The sequence below is a fragment of the Symphalangus syndactylus genome, chromosome 3, assembly GCF_028878055.3.
Source record: "Symphalangus syndactylus isolate Jambi chromosome 3, NHGRI_mSymSyn1-v2.1_pri, whole genome shotgun sequence".
In the NCBI taxonomy this organism is placed as follows: Eukaryota; Metazoa; Chordata; class Mammalia; order Primates; family Hylobatidae; genus Symphalangus; species Symphalangus syndactylus.
This window is the reverse complement of record NC_072425.2, coordinates 98,593,057-98,615,518: the sequence shown is the minus strand read 5'-3', so window position 1 is coordinate 98,615,518 and position 22,462 is coordinate 98,593,057. Positions and strand designations below refer to the sequence as shown.

General features: G+C 37.6%; 1 long non-coding RNA gene and 1 pseudogene across 2 annotated transcripts in view; one reads left to right on the top strand and one right to left on the bottom strand.

The window, feature by feature from the left end:
* Nucleotides 1-22,462, top strand: part of LOC134736317 (uncharacterized) — a 157,672-nt gene that overhangs the window by 19,152 nt on the left and 116,058 nt on the right. The gene's annotated exons all lie outside the window — the stretch shown is intronic.
* LOC129478549 (nucleophosmin-like) lies at nt 2,794-5,130 on the bottom strand (annotated as a pseudogene).

Below are 22,462 nucleotides of genomic sequence, written 5' to 3'. Positions count from 1 at the left end.
GAATTTAGGCTCTTTGTTGACACCATTTGGAGAAAGTAGATGATTCTTGGTGGTAAGTAGAAGATAAAACAAATATTAAGTCAATGTTGTTTTTCTGATTTGGTTTACTTTTCACTTGACAGAGAGAGCAGGTGCTATAAATTATACTAATGACTAACATTGGGGAATTCTAGTGGACCCTCTAAAGGTTATGGGCATAAGAAGAGGAAGGGAAACATTTGAAAAGGACGTCATCATGGAAGCTTTAGTTGAAGCGCTGAGAAAATTGATAACATATTTCAAAGTGAGATACAAAATCATGATACAAAAGTTTGAAAGGAGATATCTGTTCTAAATTTAATGCAAGACTGAATTTTGACCATTGCACAGGACTAAATAATTACTGAGACTGTCATGAGACTTGAATGAATTATGGATATTTTTATTACCCTAGAAGTACCAGAAACATCAAGGATATCAAGAAAGATCTAGCCTATTAGAGTGGATTTTAAGATATAGAAATAAATTTTACTTATGATTATATTATGCAAGTCATGATTGTTAAACATAATGTTTACACAAAATAAAAATGGCAGGCTGAGAAGTAGAATCTATGGAAGAGAGTTGGAAGCGTTCTGGAAGTTTGGCAGATAAAACGTGGGATAGGAGTAACATTTGTAGAGACGAGTTCATCTAAAAGTAGATTAAAAGGAAAGCAGCAATTTCCAAGCACTGCAATACTCTCTGCGACGGACTGAATGTTTATGTACCCTCCCCCTCCAAATTTATAGGCTGAAATCTGAACTCCTAATGTGAAGGTATTAGGAGACAGAAACTTTGGGAGGTAATTATGTAATAAGGATGGACCTCTTCTAAATGGGATGAATGCTTTTATAAAAGAGACTCTAGAGAGCTCTCTCACCCTCTTTCTGCCATACGATTAAAGACAGCAGTCTGCACCTTGGAAGGTGGCCCTCACCAGTATCCAATCATGCTGGCATCCTGATCCTGGACTTGTAGCCTCCAGAAATATGAGAAATAAATTTGTGTTGTTCATAAGCCACCCAGCGTATGATACTTTGGCATAGCAGCCCAAACTGACTGAGACATTCTCCAAAGGTATCAATAGGTGAGGCTTAATTTTTATAAAGAAAAATAATTTATAAAATTAGCTATTTTGTATGACCGTGGCATTCAGGGTTTAAAATATGTTAGAGTGAACTCAAAAATATGTGTTAAACAAAATGAAAAATATAAAAATATTAGTGGCCATCATTTATTCCAGGCATATAAGGTATAAACTTAAGGTAAAATTGTTCCTTTTTCTCTGTGCATCATATATACTGAGGACTTCTATCAAATATAGGGCATGGAGAACTCTTTAAAAAGAATTCATTGAGCAGAATGGAAAATGTATTCTGACTATTTTCTTCTTAAAAATATTCTGTATGTCTAGCTTTTCTAAAATGCAAATGTGTTACTTTTAAAATAAACATGAAAACATTCTAGGTGTCTTCTCTAGCATTAGGAATGAGGAAGTTTATGGGGAGCTAGGAGCATGGATTGACACGATAGCTCGTCGCTTTTGAGGCTGTGACTAATCCCAAAGAGGCAAAGGACTCTCTGTGCATGGTCGGTGCTTTCTTTGTCTGAAGAATACCTTGTTTGGCTTCTAGAGAAAGGAATGCAGGAAAAATTATCTGGTATGGATCCCCTTTTTCCTGTGTGTCTTGACGGGTGGTGACAAATAAGACTGTGCTTTAGCTACAGGGAAAGAGGGAGAAGACCAGCAAAAGGAACGGCAAGCTGGGGAAATCAAAAAACTAGGCTAAGTCACAGTGGTTTGCCCAAACAGGTGGCAAGCAAGCCACCCACCAAGTAATGTGGCCTCCGCTGCGGTGGAATCTTTAGAGTAGAGCACCAGCATCATGCCCAGAACACAGAGGCTTTTTCAGTTGGAGTCCAAATGCAGAGCATCTGTCACTGAGTCGCTTATAATTAATTCTGTCTTTAAATTAGCAGCTGTCTTAGGACACTTTGCTGGTGGGTGGGTTGGGGACGAAGATACATTTACAGCGTAATGGATTTGAGCTTGTCAGTTTTAGGGTGGCCGCAGCATCCAAGGTTGCTCCCTTCTGAGGGCTGTTCATGTTGATAGCAGTGGTAATGATCCACTTTTGACATCTTTAATATTTCATTGGCAAAGATGAGAGAGATAGCTATTTTATTTCAGAATTTGCCCCATCAAATTCTCCTAATTCCTCTCTCCTTTTCTCCTGCAGCTTGTATTCATATAATTTGATGGAAATTTGATTTGAGTTACAAAAGTTGTTGTCCAATAATTCCACCAGTTTTTGAAGTAATAGATGCTTATTTTCTTTTCCACATACACCATTTGATCCACCATAAAGCAGAGATAGCAGAGCACTATTTAATGCAGGGGTTTGCAGCTACAGAGTGGAAGAATCTGGTGGTCATGGTGAGAAAGGGCCACTTTTTAGTTTTTATTTATTTATGTTGTTAAAATTCTGAGCTCATTTCACATGTATATTTTTGTCTTCCCATCATTTCCATGTCTGACCACCGCTACTACTATGTCCTATGATAACATTCCATATATGCTTAAAACCATGCAAAGGCTGGAGTTTCATCTTTAAAAACCGACATTTTGGACAACACATTTTTGGCAATGGAAGCTAGACAACATTTATCAACACAGTAGGGAAAGTTCTCACTCTGCATTATGAAAAGGACAGCCAGATATCAACTGTTACAGAAATGAAATAAGATAAAATTTTTAACAACCCGTTTAAACTATCTTCCTTGAAGAGACTTCATCTACTGCCAGAGACCTTGAACAGCTTCCTGGTCGGTCATCCAGAAGCAGTCCTTCACATGATTGATAAATTTGGCTTCCACTTTGGGAAGAGAAGTCCCTTTTTCTACAGTTATTTGCATTTTTGCTCTAATGTCTTCTTCCACAGAACAAGGTCCTTTTGGTGTTTTAGAAGTTTTTTTTTCCCTTTTTTTTGAATGATTCTTGACCTTCTGATCTTGGTGTTGATGGTGTTGAGTCTTTTTCCTTCTGGTTTGATGTTTTGCATTTTTGGCTGGAGTAAATCATATGGATTTCTTCACTGGAGATATTTTTTCAGTTTCTTCATAATTAAAATCATCATCTTCATCTTCATCATCTCTATTATTATCATCTTCATCAGCAGCATGTTTTACTTTTTTTCTGTGGAACCTCACTACCATTTCTAGGGGCAGATCACTTTCCAGGTATACTTAAGAGCTTCATATTCTCCTCCTCTTCATCTTCTCACTCTGCCTCTTCCTCCACAGCTACTAAGTGCTGTCCATTAATATGCCCTGGCCCTGAACCACACTTCAACCATGAGACCACGGGTGGTGGTATTTCAAAGTCCCTAAGGGAAACCATTGGCTGTACAGACATTTTCAAAGTGCCAGTGTTATTTCAATTGGACCGCCTTTATAATTCATTGCCTCTGCTTCAGCAACGTGCAATTCATTCTATGCATCAGCCCCTAAACTGACTATTCTTAAAGATAACTGTAGTTTTTTCATCATTATTCACATTAAAGTGACAAACTTTGTCAGTGTTTAGCTCATAACCAAAAAGGTAGTTCTGGGGCTTTAGGGGGTTCATGTCAAATCTTCCATTGGGGTGGTGGCAAGGACTTAGGCGGGTGAAAAGGTGGACAGAGATAATGACTACTGCTCCAGAGAACAGTCATGCAGGATGGAATCACACCAGCACGAGGGGGCCACTTTTGCAAATCTTCATAGGAAGGAGGTGATGCTAATGGTCTCCATTGCCCTTTGCTTCTGACTGTCCCTCCTTTCCCAATACAAATTATTTCTAATATTGTTTGTTTAGATATAATTTGCTGGATTAATATTTGGTGGCTTGAGTTTCATCATTGGGTATATCTCATTTTATTTATTCTTTAGAACATGATTTGAACCTTGAGCACAGTAATACCTCATTTATTCAGGGACAATAAATAGTTGTTTGTGAATTTTCCAAATGATAATAGTTATAGGAGCTAGCATATATTGAGCCCTTATGTGCTGGCACTTTGCTACATACAATTGTAGTCAGCATCCTTTAAGATGGCCCCCATGACCTCCACCTTGTGTAATTCATGCCTTGTGTAGTTCTACCCCCTGGAGTGTTGGCTGGATTTAGTAACTCTGAGATGATAAATGTTTGCTTTTTTCAACCACTAACTTGTGGGGCAATTTGTTACACAGCAACCAACAATGAATACAACTTCAGATAAATCATTTAATCCTTACAACAATCCAATGAAGAAGGTATTACTGTATTCTCATGGGGTTCCATGGCATTGCCTCAACTCTCAGGTCCTGTGCTTCTCTCTCTGCCCCCTCCCAAGGCTACACACTTATGTGGCCCTTCCTATTTCTGACGGTCCTTTGTAATACTTGGCCGCCTTCTCTCTGCATCTATTCTGCTGCCCTCTTGTAAATTAGCCCCTTCTTGCTGTTGACTCTCCTTAACACTCAGAAATTTAGCAGAAATCATTTTCTCCCTCTTGTCGAGTTGTAAAATAACAAACTCATCTTTATGATGATGCCAGCTTAAGATGTTCCCTGGAGGTATCTCTATGCTGCAAGATATATTTTCCCCACCACAAAGGCATTAGACTGTTGCTTTTAGAATAGTTTACTGCTTTCATGTGTTTTTTAAAAATTCTCCTTCTTCTTGAACCATTTTTCTTACAACCCGGGATGGATTGCATGATTTGTATGCAAAATGGAAATCGATAGACTCTGAGTAAGGGCTGAGGGCCACTTTCTGTGTCTGTGCATTGTGGCCATTTTTTCCTAGCATAGGTTCCCAGCTTTGTTTTGGGTAATTAGGGCTGATAAAAGTTCATTTCTACCTAAATTAGGTATTCTATTTTTTTATTTCATTTATTATTTGCAAAACTGGACATATCCTTAATTTTATTCCTGGTTAACTTCAGTAACCTTATAACTTATGCATTCCACCAACATTCCATTCTTCTCCAGTGTGGCCCCTCCTTGGCTGGCTGACAAGTATTTCTGAAACCCCGCTTACATTGGGGTGTGACCTGATGATCGCCTCCTTGCCTCCAGCATATCTCCATTAAACAATCTGGGGACTCTTTCTGGGATTAAATATCGATTGTTTCAAAAGATGAAAATTGAATGTTTAGAGTGAGAAATTGGCTAATTAAAGCTGGACTTTGTCTATTAAAAATTATCAAATAAGTTTATGATGATTAAACCAGTAATCCTGATTTATATTAAATTAAATTCAAGTGTGAATATGGGTAGGAAAAAAAGCATGATTTCTAATTGAATGGTAACGTCTAATATAATGAAAGTCATTTAAATGCAACGTAGATACTTCTGATTAATAAATTGCTTGAGATATATTAGTAGTGATGGAAGTAACACTGGTAGTGGTGATAGTAGGTAGCATGTTAGGAAGGGTGTTGGAATACAGTGCCACATGGATGCTGACAGGCACCTCATATACATTGTCTCTTTTAATCCTCCAAAACCCCCATACTGTAGGTACTAATATCATCCCACAATTTATAGCCTTATCTTCATTTCCCAAATTAGCCTGCTCCCCTTTTTCCCCCCAAATCCTAACTATCAGTCCTGTTTTTATCAATCAATAAAATTTCATGTTTCTTGTTCTTCTCTTATAGACATGTGCAATACAGCAGTTTAGGGAAATGAAATATTTTCTATCATGAAATATTATATTTCTCTAAATCAAAATTTATTATAGCTCTTTGATGCTTCCACCTGGGGGAATTTTCTGTCATACAAGTCAAATAGGTTCTATTTGTTCTGCCCAGTTTAGCTTTTCTCTCTACTTTGCTGGATAAAATAAAAAGATGTGACAAAAGGAGACATAATATCCACAAATCCATCTCCTTACAAGTTGAAATCGGTAGCCTTTATGATTTCTTTGGCAAGGAAATCCTTTTAGAAGGGGGTAGTAATTATAAATAATACTAATAGCTGCTAGCTGTAGTAATAGCAGTCCATTTGTCTTAGAACTCTTTTATGCACTTGTATTTTTCCAAGTGAATCAAGCTAGAATAAAGTTTGTAGTGTCTCTATTGTACTTGTGGTCTAGAGATGTGTTAGAAAAATAAGTAATTTTCTTGTCTATTATAATGTACTATAAGGAATTATCAAGCATTAATCCAGTTATGATGCTCTTAAAATTCCCAAATCTCTATGTTCAAACTTGTTTAATTTAGAAGAATGACTTTGGTGGGCAGGGTGGCTCATGCCAGCTACTTGGGAGGTTGAGGTGGGAGGATCACTTGAGGCCAGGAGTTCGAGACCAGCCTGGGCAATATAGTGATACTTCATCTCTAAAAAAAATAAAAAGAACAATGAACTTAGTAGGCAATTTTAGATAACAAACAGCAAAACAGAAAAAAAAAGATAAATATACTTCAATCTGTTGTAAGTGATTACTTTTGAGTATGTCGTCAAATAAAACCAATCCTCCCAAATGCATCCTTAAAAAACAAGTCCTTATGTATTTTTTATTGGAGGATTACGTGTTTAAAATAATTTAGAGAGAACTCAACAATTGTAGTGTGACAGGTCTCCCACCAGGTTACTTAATGAAGACTAGGCAGTGAGCCAAGGCCATGATGCCTAGTCAAAGAGTGGATGTGCCTGAGAACCCAAACATCCTGGGGCATAGCTGGGAACATGCCAAGGAAAACAGTCTCATTACACATACACAGTAGGCAAAGAGCCAGTAAATTAGCTTAAAGGTAGCTTAGAGAAAAGGTGGATCTCCAGAGCTGTCCTGCTGCCATTAGCAACCCTATATGTAAGTCCTAATAAACTCATCTGGTCAAGCTGGAATTGTCTGAGTCATTCTTTGGTCTCTTGGCTCTTTCCCAGCTTGTGGGGGTAGGGGGATTTTTATAGTCCCAGGTTTTTCTTTTTCTTTTTCTTTTTTTTTTTGAGATATAGTTTCATTCTTGTTGCCCAGGCTAGAGTGCAGTGGTGTGATCTTGGCTCACTGCTACCTCTGCCTCCCAGGTTTAAGCGATTCTCCTGCCTCAGCCTCCTGAGTAGCTGGGATTATAGGGCCTGCCACCATGCTGGACAAATTTTTGTGTTTGTGTTAGAGATGGGGTTTCGCCATGCTGGCCAGGCTGGTCTCAAACTCCTGATCTCAGGTGATCCACCCACCTCAGTCTCTGAAAGTGCTGGGATTACAGGTGTGAGCCACCGCACCTGGCCCAGGTTTTTCTCATAACAATAATTTTGGTTAAATGTATAAATTATTTTAAAGGAACCAACAAATTCTGCACCAGTCAATGTGCTGTTGGTTCACTCAGTTTCTATGTTTGGGTACACTATATAAAAATAACATGGAATAAGAAGGGAGTTTTGGAGAACTGCTGATTACATTTTTAAAAAGTCAAGATCAAGGTGAATCATACCGATTGCAAGAAATTATATTATGTCTAATCAAAGGATGCATTCCAATAAATGAGAACAAAATGAAACAACTAGTTCAGGTGTTTTATTATAAAAATAAAAATGCGTATCTGCTAAGGATAAACGCCTTTAGTAGTAGTCTCTTTGGCATATTTTCATTTGCCCAGTTGGAATATTTGTGATCACCTCTGAATAATCACTTCATAGTAAGTTATTTAAGCTAAAATCAGGCAGTGATTCAAGGTAATAAATAGTTCCAATAAATAATAAGCAACTTTTCAAGGATTTTGACTGTCCATACTGCTCTAATGCCTTAATACATGTGGTAAAGTTAGCAAATCAGAAAACTCAAACTCCACAACCCTTTACACAGTCTTGATGTCTTGTTAATACTATTATCAACTTAGCAATGGAATTTAGCATTTTATTCTTTCAAATTGGCTTTCTCTTGCAATATCCATATTAATTGTATTTTTATTCATACTGAAGTCCTTCTAAATTTCCAGGCCTGGTACCTTCATTCCAATTCGGATTCAACCCTCATCCTTAATTCTCAACTAGAGCCACCATTTTGCTAGTGCTTGTTTATTATCTATTTTATATCCTCTTTTCCTCCCTTTGATTTCATTAGCTCAGAATCTTATCAAACCAGTATATTCTCATCATTTTGCATAAAATTATTTAATATTACTTCATAGCAGATAGGATAATATCCAGAGTCTTCAGCCTGGCATTCAAGATATTTTGCAACATGAACTAAGGCACAGATGTTTGATCTGATTTTCCTTTCATTTATTTTGCATTGTACTCCAACCAACTTTAGCTGTCTTGTAAAACGCTATTCTCTTCCTTGCCTCTAATTTTCACTTCTGAGGTTCACTTCTCAATGCCTATCCCTGTCGAAGGCCTCTTAACCTCGTCAGATCATTTCAATTCATGGCAATCTTTCCTGCACTTCAAGTCAGAGTGTCTCTTATTCTCAACCTCACTGTCTGCACACTTCTTTAGGATATATGTTTCTTATGTCTCTCCTTTGAGCATATTTTAGAGCCCTTTAGATAGCATCTAGTTTATTTTTTAAAGTATTCAAATGAAGCTACTTAGAAGAATTGAATACCCTCAATTTTATTATGACAAAAGATGTGCTGTGACACCACTTCTACCTTTCTCAGACCCTAGTTCTCTCAACTTCCTGGGATATATGGGTTATGGCACTCAGGTTGTGAAGATTTTTGTTAAAAGAACATTTCAACAAAGACCTTGATTCTACAGGTCTCTCTCACTATTGCTTCTCTAGTCACCACAGAATGAATAACAAGGCTAATACTGTTTTGGATAAATATGTATATGGAACAGATTAATCTGAATTTGGCAAAAGTTCAGAGGCTATGAAGAACCAGATTTGGGGAGAAAATCTGTTATGAAAGCTAAATTAACAAACCTATTTTGTTTATTTTGCAACTGTAAATAGTAGTATTAATTTTTTTCCTGGACTTTTATGGTTTTATTTGCTCTGGATATTTTATTTACTAAAAAGAAATCTTTCCAGATGGTCTCATAAATTATCAATATGTTCCAGAAATTTCAACATATCAGAAATTAAAAATATATCTCCTAAGTATAAATTAGTTTGACCATTGTGAATGACAGTGTGGCAATTCCTTAAAGACCAAGAGGCAGAAATACCATTTGACCCAGCAATCCCATTACTGGGTATATAGTCAAAAGATTATAAATCCTTCTTTTATAAAGATACATACATGCATATGTTCACTGCAGTATTATTTACAATAGCAAACATGGAATCAACCCAAATACCCATCAATGATGGGCTGGATAAAGAAAATGTTCCACAGTGTGTATATATATGTATATATGTATGTATATATATGTATATATGTATGTATATATGTATATATGTATGTATATATGTATATATGTATATATGTATGTATATGTGTATATATGTATATATGTATATATGTGTGTATATATGTATATATGTATGTATATATGTATACATGTATATGTACACACATGTCTATACATGTATATATGTATGTATATATGTATATATGTATATATGTATATATGTATGTATATATGTATACATATGTATATATATGTATATATGTATATGGCTTTTTATGGCTGCATAGTATTCCATAGTATGTATGTATATATACATACATATATACATATATACATATATATACATATATTCACATATATACATATATACATATATACACATATAGACATATATTCACATATATACATATATACATATATATACATACATACTATGGAATACTATGCAGCCATAAAAAGGAACGAGATCATGTCTTTTCCCCAGGCATGGATGAAGCTGGAAGCTGTTATTCTCAGCAAACTAACACAGGAACAGAAAACTAAATACTGCATATTCTCGTTTATAAGTGGAAGCTGAACAATGAGAACACATGGACACGTAGGGATAGCTACACATATTGTGGCCTGTTGGTGAGGGTTGGGGGTGGGAGAGCATGGGGAAGAATACCTAATTGCTGCGGGGCTGAATACCTAGGTGATGGGATGATCTGTGCAGCAAACCACCATAGCACACATTTAACTATGTAACACACTGCACTTCCTGCACATATACCACTGAACTTAAAAAATAGAAGAAAAAAATATATATCTCTTACACTACCACTTACATATGGAAAATTATTTGACCACCGGCATATATTCTTGAAATAAAAATAAAGTCATTGCCTATACTGGTTCAAAGGGTCCCAAATGGACCAACTAATTAGTTGATTAAAATACAGAGTTAAACATATCTATGTTTTAAAATAGGTCTAAGTTCACTTGGAGCTGAGGAGCTAGACCTCAGATGAAGATGTACTAGAGAGTTGCTTTCAGTTCAGAAATTGTATTGGCTAAGAATATCTCATTCGAGTAAGTTTAAGTTCCCATTAGTTATGGAATTGGGACGGTCCGAAACAGTAAACCATAAAATAATTTATAGAAAAGGCCATAATTTTCTGAAAGAAAAATAGGGGAATGTGATACACAGATTAAAACAAAGAGTTTTTGTTGCTCCATGGGTTGTCAATTTATTTTGGAAGCTTTCCTCTGAATAGCTAATGGGTTGAGGGCCAGAGGGAAAGAGGTGTCACCACACAGGGTAATGGGAAACGAGTTCTTGGAAGATAAACTAATCTATGTTCCTGGCCTGGTCTTGCCATGTAATAGATATATTACCTTGGGAAAGCTACCTAACTTCTTAGTATATCTCCTCATTTACATCTCCTCATTTTAATATTTCCTTCAGTGAGATAATGAGGATTAGATGAATTACATAGCATGGTGCCTGGCAAATATGCACTTAATAGCCATTAGCTCCTTTCCCTTCCATTGGTAATAAAAAATGATCTAGTTATAAAATTATATTGTGGAAAGTAAGAATTTTTTTTAAGAACTAGGTAGTTGGATTATTAACAGAATAATAATGTAATATAATATATAAATGTATGACCACATGTTCCCTCATGTTTTTCCAATAGAAGTATAATATAAGCCATATGTGTAATTTTTAATTTTCTAGTAGCTGCATTAAAGCAAAAAGAAAAGGGAAATTAATTTTAATTTTCGTTTAACCCACTATTTCCAAAATATCATTTCAACATGTAATTAATATGAAACATGATTAAGGAGATATTCCACATTCTTTTTTTTTTCCATACTAAATCTTTGAAATTCAGCCAGCATTTCACACTTACAGCACATCTCAATTCAGAATAGCCACATTTCAAGTGCTCAATAGCCACTTAGGATTAATAGCTGTTCTGTTGGACTATGGAGAGCTAGATACATTTTGTGGAAGTAAAAAGAAGGAGGGCAGAACCATGAAAGACTGAGGACTTACCTAAAAAGCCTTGTTTTTCTTTTTTAGTTTTTATTTTAAAATCGGGGTATATGTGCAGGTTTGTTTTAAGGATGTATTATGTGATGCCGAGGTTGGGGGTATGAATGGACATGTCACTCAAGTAGTGAGCATAGTACCCAACAGGTAGTTTTTCAGCCCTCTCTCCCACCTCTATTAGCCCATAGTGTCTATTGTTTCCATCTTTACGTCCATGTTTACCTACTGTTTACCTCACACTCATAAGTGAGAACTTGCAGTATTTGGTTTTCTGTTCCTGTGTTGTTTGCTTAGGATAACGGCCTCCAGCTGTGTCCATGTTGCAGCTAAGGACTTGATTTTGTTCTTTTTCATGGCTGTGTAACATTCTGTGGTGTATATGAACCACATTTTCTTTAAACCATTGATGGACACCTGGGTTGATTCCATGTCATTGCTATTTTGGATAGTGCTGTGGTGAACATACAAGTGCCTGTATCTTTTTGATAGAACGATTTATTCTCCTTTAAGTATATACCTAGTAATGGAATTGCTGGGTAAATCTCCAAACTGCTCTCCACAGTGGTTGGTCTAATTTACATCCTCACCAGCAGTGTATAAGTGTCCCTTTTTCTCTGTAGCCTTGCTGACATCTGTTATTTTTTGACATTTTAACAAAAACTATTCTGACCAGTGTGAGATGGTATCTCACTGTGATTTTGATTTGTATTTCTGTACATCTTCTTTTGAGAAGTCTCTGTTCATATCCTTTGCCCACATTTTAACAGAGTTATTTGCTTTTTTCTTGCTGATTTGTTTAAATTCCTTATAGATTCTGGATATTAGAACTCTGTCAGATGGATAGTTTGCAAATATTTTCCCCTGTTCTGTAGGTTGTTTATTTATTCTTCAGATAGTTTCTTTTGCTGTGCAGATGCTCTTTAACTTAACCTTTGTTTTTGTTGCAATTGCTTTTGCGGACTTAGTCATAAATTATTTGTCAAGGCTGATATTCAGAAGTCTATTACCTTAGTTTTCTTCTAGAATTTTTATAGTTTGAAGACTTACATTTAAGTCTTTAGTCCATCTTGAGTTAATTTTTGTAGATAGCGATAGGAGTGATAGATAGGGATCCAATTTCATTCTGCTGCATATGGTTAGCCAGTTATCTCAGCATCATTTATTGAATAGGAAGCCTTTTCCCCATTGCTTGTTTTTGTTGAGTTTGTTGAAGATCAGATGGCTGTAGATGTGTGGGCTTTATTAGTGTTGTGTTAAACTGATAGGAGGGTATCCATACTGGCAGAAGTTGAGATAGTGTTATTGAACAAGGTATTCATCAAGATTCTTACCTTCAAGCAATAGAACGTTTGGTTAATTTAAGCAGAAATGAGATTTTAAAAGACTGTTTCATGGTTCACAATCTCTGGGACTGCTAGAAAACTGGACTTGGAGGCTATATAGGCAGAGCAAAAGTACAAATCATTCTGCAGAACTTGTCCATTAAGGCAGCACTACTGAGAATGTGTATTGCCCTTGGAAGTGCCCCAGAGCTCAACGCTAGACAATAGAGACAATGCTAGAACTCTTTCAGTTGTTGCCGCCTTTGAAAAATGGATGCAACCACTGCCCTTATGGCCAATGTTGACAGAGTGGATTCTGTACACCCCCTGCTTCTTTGCATCCCAGCTTCCAAGCCCAGGCTAGTGTGGGTGCATCTTATTAGAAGAATCTAGGTCATGTGATGCAGCTGCAAAAAAAAAAAAAAATTGGAAAAAAATTTTACTTCCCAGAGGGGGTAGTAATGAGAGGCTCCGCCTCTCATCAAGATTCATGGAGTAGGGAATTCCCCACATATGGAGCTGGGTAGGGCAGTTGTTACAGTCCAAAAAGAAGACAATGTTCAACTAACAAGGCTGGGTTTTCTAACTATCCAGTGGGATGGGATGGGCCTCCTGATGATTTAAAAATCTAAAAAGAATTTAAATTAATTAAAAACTTTAATTTATATATAATGTTTCCTTCCCAACATAAGTATAATACTCATGAAATAGTGACTTTGTTTCATGCCAGAAATATAACAAGGGAATTTTATAAAAGTTCTGAAAGTATGTTTAGTTGACCTTCATTTTTTCTGGAAAGATAAAGTTCTAAAACAGCATTTAGAAACCAAAGGATATTCCAAGAGCAAATACATAAGTGTGAATGTTCCCATTTTGATATTTAAAATAATTTAAGTACCAGGACAATTACAATGTATAAGAATTTGAGTAGGCTAATAAATAACACCCTTATTCTCTGCTTGAGTGTAGAACTATTTGAGAAATAGTTACATAAGTCAAGCAGATGAAGATGAAAATATCATTTCTTTTATTGATGGTTTGAAGAATGTGGCTTAAATAAGAGGAACAAATGAGGTTGCTAATGTTTCCCTGATGAAGGGCTATCTAGTATCACTGCCTCCCACTTACTGGTTTGGATGGCTAGGGAAGACTAAGTCCTCATTGGTTAAGAGACCTATAAAGAAACTCTGCCTGGCTTGGAAATCTGATCTAATAATTTCCCCTACCAAATAGTGGGTGAGTAGGGGGTGGTGAGCAGTGATGAAGTGGTGATGCAAAAGTGATACAGTTTGGCTCTGTATCCCTACCCAAATCTCATCTCTAACTATAATCCCCACGCGTCGTGGGAGGGAGGTGATTAGATCATGAGGGTGATTTACCCCATGCTGTTCTTGTGATTGTGAGTGAGTTCTTATGAGATCTGATGATTTTATAAAGCAGTTTTCCTGCTCTTGTTAACTCACTCACTCTCTCCTGCCAGCATGCAATATGTGCCTGCTTCCCCTTCCACCATGACTGTGCATTTCCTGAGGCCTCCCCAGCCATGTGAAACTGTGAGTCAATTAAACCTCTTTCCTTTATAAATTTCCCAGTCTCAGGTATTTCTTTATAGCAGTGTGAGAATGGACTAATACAAAATGCCTTGCTCTACTTGGAACCTCTCCACAGGGAATCATGCAGAGTTCCTCATCGCATACCCAACTTTTTGTTTCTATAAATTGTTTGGCTTAACAATTGGTCTACAACTCTGCAGGCCTGTGAGTATAGGTCCTACTTATCATGATAGTACTCTTACCCTCATGGCACCATTCTCTTAATTCCAACAAGGCATACTGTGGAGCATTCAGGGTCTGCTGGTGAGCTGTGTAGGCTTTGATACAGAAGGCTCTAAAAATGAGTGAGAATGGTATGTTATCTAAATTAATTCCAAGAATTTGCTTAGAGGTCACTTTTTTTCTCCTCTCATATTATATTGAGACATGTGGTCTACTATAGCTCACCAGAGGATATGCAGTGAGATTAGATGACAACAGAAAGCTATTCCAGTAACAGAATGCCACCAATATAGAGGTGCCCCACATTCGAATATCTGTACTATTAACAAATTGTCACGGACCGACTAAAGTTCAAAAATTAAAATCTCAAAGAAATTAAATTCCAGAAATCTTAAGTTAAACACCAAGACATTTAAATTCCTAAACCAAATTATCTTATCCCTGTGAGTTATAAGTCTAAATAATTAAATTTTGTGTTTTTTTTCCTCAACAAGTTTGTATACAATAGAATTATTTTAAAAAACATTACCGTACGGCCCACTTGGTGGATATCTCTTTATACATCTGTTCCAGGTCCAGAAACACTGGCCCAACACAAAGTCATGAACTTCTTTCAGGAGAGAATGTACGGTCAGTGACATGATGAACAGTAGGTGAGATCAAACAACTCAACTCCTTATGAATAAGTCTTGTAAATGGCACATTGTTACATTTTTCTGAGGAACTGGGAATCTCTTCCCAGTTGAAGTGAGAAGTCAATCTCTCATCTAAAACAATGACAGTGCCACCTTTCTGGGGTAGAGTCTGCAGCCTCATGCTCCAGAATTTGCCTCACATATCCAAGGGTGCTTGAACCACTCACAGTACACCTGGTGTAGCAAACATCAGCTGCTAGACTGAAATTCCAGCCTGAGCTTTCTTAAGCAATGGTTATGTTATAGGCAATATCACACACAAAAATGGTACAAACCCAGTAAAATTTCCCAGGCTCCATGTGTCTGGAGGGTGTTTGGTAAACTGCTCTCCTCAAATTCTAGGTCTTCTTTTATGTATCCTAATATCTACCATTGAATTTAAGGGATTATTCAAATCAACTCTTCCTCAATGCAGTGATCTTGATCGTTTGAATCAAATTCTTACATGGCATTGTTTAAGAGCATCCCATTGCACCTCTGTGCGGATTCACACACCTAAAGGAAACCAAAAATATTTACCCTAAAATACACCTCTTTGACATCTTTTGAGACAGCCATTCAAAGGGCCTGCAGACCAGACTAGTGCTGCCAAGCTGTCTTCTGTGGAGGAGATTTGCATCTATAGAGGAAAATCCAAGTTAGGGAAATAAACAGGCTTTCTTTGAGGCCCCTTGCTTGTCCAGATGTAGGAAAGATTAACTCAACCACAGGCTACCATCTATTCCTTCTGAGAGCTACCAATGAGATTTTATCTACATAATAAGACTGCCCTTGCTAGCCATGCCTTTCCTCTTCTCTCCCTCCCATAACCTGTCTTGCCACACTCCAAGCCCCCATTCTTTCTATAATCTCAAGATGGTATAAAATAGTCAACCATCTGGCCCTCCCTTTGAGTTTTCACATTTTGTACGACTCCTGTGCATACGTGGATATTAACAAATTTGTATGCCTTTTCTCCTATTAATCTGCCTTTTGTCAGTTGATTTTCAGCAAACCTTCAGAGGGTGAAGGGGAAGGTTTCTGTTTCCCTTGGCCTCTACATGCCCCAAGCCACTCGTAAATCTCATGGAGCGCTTTGATGTAAGACATGTACTGGATCATTTGAGTGGCTCCTATACTTTGTATAATTGTACATTCTTTTGTAGTCCAATACATTTTAATGGCTGCAGTTCAATATATGATCAAACTGTTTTTGAAAAACACATTTCATAATATTTAGATGTTCCCTTTTTCCTTTTAGTAGTGGTAGAGATCAAATTCTGCAATACTTAAAATACTAATTTGATGATAACCAAACTAATGAACATTACAGAACTCATTCCCCGCTGAGTTGTGCTTCTCTTTCTAAAGACAGAAAGAAATGTCAGTTAACAGTTTTCCCCCATATATTTGATACAAAAACAGCTGATGAGCTCGCAGTACACGTACTATCAAAAAGTGTACCTATCTCCAGAGGAGACCAAGTTTAAGGCCCTGAAGATTTGAATCTCTTCTCTGAACAGGTGTCAACCAACCTGGGGGCACATTTACAAATGGCGTCCTGCTGTCAGCTCATGACGCCTGGTTGTTTTCTCTAATCTTCATGGGAAAGGTTTCATCCATTGGGATAATTGTTGCTTTTTAACACATTTCACTATAATTAGTGAATCTGCATGTCAGTATTTTCTAGCATATTCCCTGATTGAATTGGAGACCGTTTTAGTTCTCTCCATGACCCGTCAAAGATAAAGAATTTGTTTACTGTAGATTGCACACCACTCACTCCTATATGCCATCTGCTACACTTAACTGCACACTGCTACGATTTTCTAATAGCTCTTTGAACTTAAGAAAAATAGTCAGAGGTGTTAATCATGTATGCTAGGGGAATATTTACCTCTCTATACCAACCTTTTTGGTGGGATTTTCATTTTAGTGTATTAAGATGATATTGTACTTCTATCAAATAACGTACAGCAAAGCAGGGTTTAGAGATTTCCCCTAGTGGCTGTCATCTAACATATTTGTGAGAAGTGCACTTGCAAGAAAGGGTGGAATGTTTTATTATCTTCAGAGGAGTTTAGATTTTTAACATGGCTCTTTACGGTCAGGTCACAGGTTATTTCTGTGCAGTTTACCTCTGGAGCCATTTCACCTCCTCATTTACTGTTTTCTCCTCTTTCCTTCCTCTTTCATAAAAACTTTGGGTAAAGAGAAAGTCTGTATGCCATGTTCTTGACTTATTCCTCACACTGTTTCTTATTCCAAATGGTTGTTCTTAGCTGCCCTTTTGGGAAGGGTAATACAGTTACTTTAATGCATTATTAACCAATAGACCTTGGATGTTAATTGAATGTTCCTGTAGAACAAGGCCTTCCTTCAAAGAAAATAATTGCTGAAATTTACCTACCAGTGGTGACTCTGGATGAGTGGTAGATGGCCTCATTGGTTAGAAGTGCTCAGTGGCCCTAATACTTTAATAGCTGCCTTCAAATGAGGTATCTGTTCTTGTGGAGTCAGAACGATTCATTTTTTCTTTATAAAATAAAACAAAACAATAACAATAAAACCACTACCCTTCAAGAAAGTACTGCACTCCATTGCTCCTTGAGAGTTTTGTTTTTTTCATTAGGATAATCTTACAGGACACTGCATGATGGAGGAAAGCCAGCTGGCTAGACTTGAAGGACAGGTTGAATCTCTTTTTCATCATTTAATATTTGTGTTCTCACATATATACCCAAACATTTGAGGATATCGATGTTACAACTTTCGGTTGTTATCTCTGAGTCATTGCACTGCCAGAGCCCTCATTTAACTAACTGTGATGAAAGAGCATCATAGATCGTCTGCCCTCCAGAGGACAAGCTGTAAACTTTTCCTCTGAAATTTATCTTTTGTACTTTGATATTTTCGTTACCAAATGTCCCCTGTGTTTTATAAGCTTGTGGATATAATGGAATTGCATTTGTATTTATGACCAAACTTCAATGACTTTAAAACCTTACCCAGTCACGCCTGTAATCCCAGCACTTTGGGAGGCCGAGGCGGGCGGATCACGAGGTCAGGAGATCAAGACCATCCTGGCTAACACGGTGAAACCCTGTCTCTACCAAAAATATAAAAAATTAGCCGGGTATAGTGGCGGGCGCCTGTAGTCCCAGCTACTCGGGAGGCTGAGGCAGGAGAATGGCGTGGACCTGGGGGGCGGAGCTTGCAGTGAGTGGAAATCGCGCCACTGCACTCCAGCCTGGGGGACAGAGCAAGACTCCGTCTAAAAAAAAAAACATAAACAAACCTCACCCAGTTGACTTGCAAGGTTCCTTTTCCCAATTTTTTTCTGAGACTCACTGGGACCTGCTTACACATAACCATGACTCACTTATTTTAGAAGAAACAGAAATTCAGACCTTTGGTGTGGATCCTACTGATGCTGATACCCAGATAACTTTATCTGTTAGGTACATCCAGTCAGGTGCTTACCAGTTCATTGAAGCCCAATCTCCGTAAGTCACTGTGAGCAGCCTCAAGTGCCCCAGGAGATTCACAGAGATAAGGCTTACTTAAAATTTCTGTTTCTCCCAGTCCTTTTTCTTCCCTTGCTGATTTCATCACTATCACCACTATCTTTTGCACTAGTTTTGTCCACCCATGAGGTTCATCTCAGTGACGAGGAGAACATGTCTTATCTCAGTGTAACACTTAGGAGGGAGAGACCTAGGATAAAACTACTTGGGCTCTAATTTTTATCAGTTACAATAGTTCAACTCTCTGGATACTATTGTAGTCAGTTCAGGATGCTATAACAAAGTACCATAGACTGATGGCTTATAAACAACAGAAATTTATTTCTTACACTCCTGGAGGCTGGAATTTCAAGTTCAGGGTTCCAGCATGGTTGAGTTCTGTCGAGGGTCCTCTTCAGGTATGCAAGCTGCAGACTTCCAACTTCTTGATCCATCCTCATGTGGTGGAAAGAGGACTAGAGAGCTCTCTGGGGTCCCTTTTATCACTAATCCTATTCATGAGGACTCTACCCTCATAACCAAATTACCTCCCAAAGGCCCCACTTCCTAATACCATCACCTTGGTGTCTAGGACTTCAACATACGAATTTTGGGGGAGCACAAACATTTAGTCTATTGCAAATGCAAGTATATAGAGCCATTTCTTCAGACATACAGTGCAAGAGTGATTTAATAAGGATGAGTTTCCAGTCTGACCAAATATGGGATCCAGAAGCAACATGCCTGTCTGGAACATAGGTCAAAACTCCTTCTTTATTATGGCAAACTTTCGGCTGGAAGCCCTTATTGTCCTTTTTGGCAGAAAGACATATATATATATATCTTTTTTTTTTTTTTTTTTTTTTGAGACAGAGTCTTGTTCTGTCGCCCATGCTGAAGTTCAATGGTGTGATCTTGGTTCACTGCCTCCTGGGTTCAAGTGATTCTCCTGCCTCAGCCTCCTGAGTATCGGGGATTACAGGTGCCTGCCACCACACCTTGCTAATTTTTGCATTTTTAGTAGAGAAGGGGTTTCATCATTTTGGCCAGGCTGGTCTCAAACTCCTGACCTCAAGTGATCCACCCACCTCGGCCTTCCAAAGTACTGGGATTACAGGCATGAGCCACTGCACCCGGCTGGACATAGTTTTATATTTTGAACTTTAATGTTGATGATGGTTTGGTAAGTGGAGAAGAAGAGTCATAGTTCATGTTCTTTATCTTCCACGAGACTCCTGTTTCCCTATGTAAGTATGTGGCATTAAACATATATATGTTGAAAGAGGGTTTTTTTTCCCCACTTCCTCTTGAGCCATGCCAAGCCATTGGGGGAAGGAATGGCATCTCATTTCTATCACTGATTACATATAAGCACAGATTTTTACTCAAGCAAAACCCCGTGTAAATTTTTATGTTATCTGTGATAAAATATTGGAGATACTGAGAATTAATGCATTCATTTTGCTGATATATGTCAAATTAAATTTCTGATATGAAAATGGAATAACAATGTGAAAGTTGGGGTTAAGATCGTACTTGTCATGTGAAGAATATATATGGACAATAGTTTTTTTCAAACTTGAAACAATAGCATTAATTCACCTTAATGAAAAGGTGCATGAATTTGAGTAATAAAAATATCTGAAAATTATGTTGTGATGTTCCCTGGCTCCTTTTCCTCTTCTTTAACTACCTATGTTCTCATATTTTTATTCAGCTAACATCTATTTTAATTAGGTTGTGTATTGAATATACCTGGATGAATTAGATACAATCCTTCCTCTTGAGAAGGTCATGGTCAGAAGAAACCAGATATGTTAAACACACACAGACACCCATGCCCCATACAAACACAACGTACTGCACCTTATCAAAACCTCTGAAGTGTCTGAGATTTCACCCTATTCGAATGCTTAAAAAGTGAGCCTGCTATAGTTTCATGGATGCTGGCAGAAGACATGAGATCCCTGGGTCAGAGAATAGAACTTTATTACTTATGGCACAGCAGACAACATAAGCTTCAATGTTGCCATAGGTTTCTTTTCAAACCCCACCAAGTTCCATGGGGGCGATATAAAGAGGACCAGGTAGATATGCACACCATAGGTTTGTATTCCTGTTGAGGGGCCCCAAGCTTAAGAAGTTTCTGGTATTATAAAGGAGGCTGTTAGCAATCTTGCTTAAGGTTCACCTTGGAGGGAAACATTATCTTTATTAAGATAGGTTAGGAAAAACCTTGCTTTCTCCTTTATCAGACGGATACAGTATCTCTCTCTTCTAAGGTAGTTTTCCATACAAACATCCTTAAAAAAATTGTTGAGGACAAAGGCTGTCAGTGTCCTCAAATAATAAAAAATATAAGAGACTCATGAAGAATTGTTTCCCAGCATTTATATAATGAAATTAATAGCATTAGACTATGATACATTCTGTAGATGAACTATAGGTATGCCACAGAGGAGGACACAACCACATCTGCTTTGGGGAGTCTAGGAATAAAGGAAGATACAATTTAACTTGCTGTGGAGGAAAGCAAAATCCAGACAAGGGAAGCTTCAAATCAGGAGAACACTCCCTGCTGCTCTAGGACTGCCCTCTAGTTGGTGGAAAGCCTTCATATCTCAGGCATTCAACTCTGGTGACTTTTTGCAGAATGGGAGGGTGATCCGTGATCCAAGCTTCCTTGGGCACTGTTGCCTTGGACCCAAATTCCAGTTATAGCACCAGGGGATCTATTTCTCTTGGTAATCCTAAACATTTATACTACTACAAGTTTTCCTCATTTTAAAGCTTCCTTGATGCCTTTATTTGATGGGGTTAAGGGAACACTTTCTCTTGGGGTTGAGGAACAGAAGAATAGCTGTTGGTTTTGACAATTTACCCCTCACTCCCCGTAGATTGCATGTTTATGACATGGAAGCCTGGCCTGAATAAATGGAATCATGGAAACAGAACTTTAGAACTAAAAAGTTCCTAGAGTCAACTAATTGGTACTTTCTTTTTAAAATTTCCCTATTTGCCTTCTTTCCCAAACATTTTGATTGCTTACTGTGTGTGTTTCAAGCAGGGCATGCAAAAATGAAGAACAGCCTCTTTGCTTCAGTTGCTCACAGAATGGTGGAGATGAAGAGAAATATTCAGTCAATTACAACTTACAAGGTTAAGTTCTAAGACAGAAGAAACTGCAAGGTGCTGTGGTTAGCAAACCTGATTCAGATAAGGTTATCGTTAATGAATTTTCAGAGGAGATAATTCTTAAATTGGGTCTTGAAGGGTGAGCATGGGGTATTTAGGAAAAGAATTGGTAGGAAGGAGGTGGTGTAAGTGAGACCAATCAAGGGCTTTATGCATGCCAGAGTCTGGATTTTATTCCAGTTGGTAACAGAGAACTTCTGAAGGAAGTTTATCAAGGAATGATACGACTAGATTTGCATTTTGGAATGATCACCTTGGCAGCAACTTGGAGAATAGATTGAAAGGAGAAAAGCTGGAGACATAGAGGTCATGAAGACGTTGTTACTGTGACCTTAGCAGGAGATTGATGAGGCTCTGCCTTGTATCATTAGCATACGGACAAAAGAAGTGCCTGGAGAACATCAGGGAAATCAATAGTATTGGTGAAAGATGGGGAAAAGTGGGAGCAAGCATGGATGCAAAAGTGACTCTCAGATTTGTGGGTGGGCAACTGGGTAGATGTGCTGTCATAAAACAAGATCTGGAGAAAGAAAATTTGGTAACAGAGTTGAGATTAATTCAAGTCTTGACAGGCTATGACTTAATTATCTCTGGA